Source organism: Zalophus californianus, chromosome 15, assembly GCF_009762305.2.
Source record: "Zalophus californianus isolate mZalCal1 chromosome 15, mZalCal1.pri.v2, whole genome shotgun sequence".
Lineage (NCBI taxonomy): Eukaryota > Metazoa > Chordata > Mammalia > Carnivora > Otariidae > Zalophus > Zalophus californianus.
The window spans coordinates 71509362-71512735 of NC_045609.1; the positions used below are offsets into that span (position 1 = coordinate 71509362).

General features: G+C 47.4%; 1 long non-coding RNA gene across 2 annotated transcripts; it reads left to right on the forward strand.

Annotated features, from left to right (window-relative positions):
• Positions 1-203: 203 nt before the first annotated feature.
• On the forward strand, positions 204-3134 carry LOC113923519. 2 transcript variants are annotated; one of them, XR_003520352.2, is made up of 3 exons: positions 204-700; positions 1187-1257; positions 2153-3134. It is a non-coding gene; the product is annotated as an uncharacterized LOC113923519 (long non-coding RNA). The 2 variants fall into 2 exon arrangements; XR_003520351.2 differs by having other exon boundaries at positions 1196-1257.
• Positions 3135-3374: the final 240 nt, after the last annotated feature.

Genomic DNA, 3374 nt, shown 5'->3' on the forward strand with positions numbered 1-3374 from the left:
GGGGCACAGGCAGTCCAGGTGAGGGTGCCAAAGACAAACCCCACCCTCTCCTGACTGACCCTGGACTGGCCTGCCCAAAGATTTCCCAAGCCCCCTCCCGCGCGCGGCCTGTTTCCTGGTCCGCCACGGGCCCCGCCTCCCAGGCCGGCCCTCCCGCCCCTGCCTCTCCCTTCACTCCTTCTCTCGCTTTCTCTCTCCTACGGATCCCCCTATCCCTTGTCCTTCTTTCTTTTCCCTTTCTATTTTACTCTCATTTTTCCTTTTCCTTTCTCATTCTTCGTCATTCGCTTTTGCTCACATTTTTATCTTATTTATTGCCTTTTGCCTTCTCTTTCAGGTTCTCTTTCACGTTCCCTCCTTCTCCCGCACTTCACTTTCACTTTCTCCACCTCTGGGGTGCACAGCCTGCCCTTCCAGAGCCTGGCGTCTTCCTCACTTCCCCAGGTCTTTCTGCATATCCTTCAGTGGAGGTTTTGGTTCCTGTAAATGCTACGCGTCGATGAGCATATGTTTTTGTTTTTGTTTTTCTCTTTTCCCTTCTTTTTCTTCCCCCTTCCCTAGTCTGTGCCTCCCCTCCTCTTTCCCTCTCTCCCTTCTCCCTGGATAGCTTTCTCTCCCCGTCCCCCCCTCCTTCCAGCTGCTTGAACATCTCAATTGTACCATGTCGGCAGATCCTCGCTGACCTGACATTTTATCCTAGGTGCGTCTGCTTTAACTATCCCACTTAAAAAATTAAACCCATCTGCCCCAAACTGAAAACAGCCTCTCCCCAACCAGGGACAATAAATATTGATGACTTGAGGCATGATTGGCCTTCTGATGTTTGATGACAACTGGTCTCAGTTACAGAATTTACATCATTTAATAAAAAAATGAAAAGCCCTAGCAGGGATGTTGCGTGTCAACAGACATTATTAAATGTCAAAAGAAATACATTTTCTTCAAGAGCCTGAAGTCTAAACAACGTGAGGGTGCCGGGGAGGGGTTGGGCGCGGGGAGTTTGGACAGCTCGAATTTGAAGTGCGGAATATTGTTTCTTTTTGGGTTCGCCCTGATTTGCTCCGCTTGAGTTTTCCTAGAGCCCTACTGTAGCCACCACCACAAAGCCTTTCTCGAGAAGTCCTCTCCCTTTTCATTATCTGAAAAGCTGAGCCCATTTGACATCTCTCTCCTTTCCCCACGGGAGAGCTCTCAGATGCTGCCGAGGGAGAAAACTGGATGTACCGAAGGGCATGATGGCTGGAAGCCGGAGATGAGGTGAGAACGCTTGCTTGGGTCTCTCTTTATTTTTATTGTCAGTACGAACTCAGGACTGTCTGGCTCTGAAGTTGAAAGCAAATAAACCCAGAGCTGCTATGTGAGCCCTCTGTGCTTCCATTTATATCCTGATAAGTTAAATATAAAAAGTGCTACTAAAGGGGGTGGCTGCCCACACTTCTATTTGGGGTACACTCAGTCATTAAAAAGAAATCGAAGGGTGGAAACAGTTACTGCTATTTTAAATGCATTTATGTGTTTTACGGAGCTGGGTTCCGACTACCTGAGATGCTTCTGGAGGCTCATGTGGGCATATTTAGAAGGATCATAAATGCTTGTGGTCTTCAGAGTGGTTTCGTGAATTAAGTCCCTAAAGGCGTTTATAATTGAAAAGGTTAACATAGCTTCTTGGAATTCCTCACCGACCTTCCTCCCCTCCCAGTGGCTTAGGCCAGGGGAGAATCAGACTCCTTTTTAATCACAGCAGTTGTTGTGGTCTTTCAAAGAAGGTTCTGGAAAAAGAACAGAACTGCAATAGGAATGCAGGGATTTATGCTACTCGGTCCTGCATTTGTAAAGCAGGGTTGTTATTAATATCTACTTGACGGGGTCATTGCGGAGGTCCCAGAAATGTTATTTGTGGGAGTGTCTTCACAATGGAGAAGGGACTGAGAGGTGTCTCTTCTGGAGAAAGGGTATGTCACCAGGAGATCTCTGAACTTTGGACGCTTAACAGCTGGGGACTTTGGGCAAGTCGTGTACCCTCTCAGGGCCTCGAATTTATCGCCTGTGAAATGAAAATGCTAATACCTACCTCTCAGGCCTTTAGTGGAAATTAGATGCCAAGTGTCTGAAACTGTTTAATAAACATGGAGTGCTGCCTTCTTTCATTCAGAAATACTTGGAACACTGCCTGTGAGCCAGGAAAGCAGCTGGAAGCTGAGGATGGGGACAGAAGTGGCCAGAGGAGCAGTTCTGCCCCTGAGGGTGCCATTCTGCAGCTCTGGCCTCGGAACCTGGAGGCAGTGGGAACCTGTGGGGGAATTGCAGCGAAGGTGGAGGAATGTGGGAGAAAGTTCCAAAGAGGGATGGCAAAGAGCAACTGGGTCTAACTTGTCCTGGATATGGAAGGTGGGGAGTAGGGGCACTGGGGAGTGGGAAAGTTGTCTGTTCCTGGCGAACGAGTCATCCGAGGCCGATGGAAGCACAGCGTGTTGCTGAATGGAAAGAATGATGCTGAATTTGGACAAAGGAGATCTGTGGAGGTTGGAACGATGAGTCGCAAATCCTTGGATGAGCAGAATGGCAAGCAAAATGCAAGGTTCATTAGGATTGTTATAGAGATTGCCATTGTGTTCACATCGACAAGATTTGCCCTGTTTTCTCTTTGTGTGGTTAAGGTTGGAATGAAGCTGGAATGCTCGGAAGGTCCAGTGTCCAGGTTCTGACAGGTTCTCTCAGACCCAGCCCATTACCTGACAATCTTAGTCACCTGAGTTGGGGGGTGGGCAGTTGGCAGGATTCTCGCCGAAATGTCTTTCTTGTGATTTGTCCAGCAATTCCTTCCCTCAGCCAAACCAGAAAAACCACTGAATCTGAGGTATTTGGAGTGGGTAGATGGTGTTCTGGATCCTTTAAAGGCAAATGGCTATAAAATGAAATGATCCCCTTAAAAGTTCACTTCGTCCTTGAAGTGTGTGTGTGTGTGTGTGTGTGTGTGTGTGTGTGTGTGTGTGTGTAGGGGAGGAGGTCCTGTAAGGCTCTCACTTTTTCCAAATGAACTTCCCCAACTTCATTAGGAGCAAGTGCAAACAGATGGGGAGGGCGTATTTCATAATAGCAACAGCCTCCTCACCACTGACCACCATGAGAAAAACAGCACCCCCCCCTTTCTGGAAGTTGTCCCTTTAAGTGAGGTAGGAAAGCTGGAGTTGTTTGCCTCCAAGGAATTTAAGAGAATCAACATGTTTTCCTTTCCTGGTTGCTCCTGTGGTTGGGTTTGCTTAAAATATTTCACTTCTTAAAGTAACCTCAGTTTGTTATGGTGGATTTTTTTGGTTTTTGTTTTGTTTTTCTCCCCCCTTGTTTTTGTTTTGTTTTGTTTTGAGGCAGAGAAG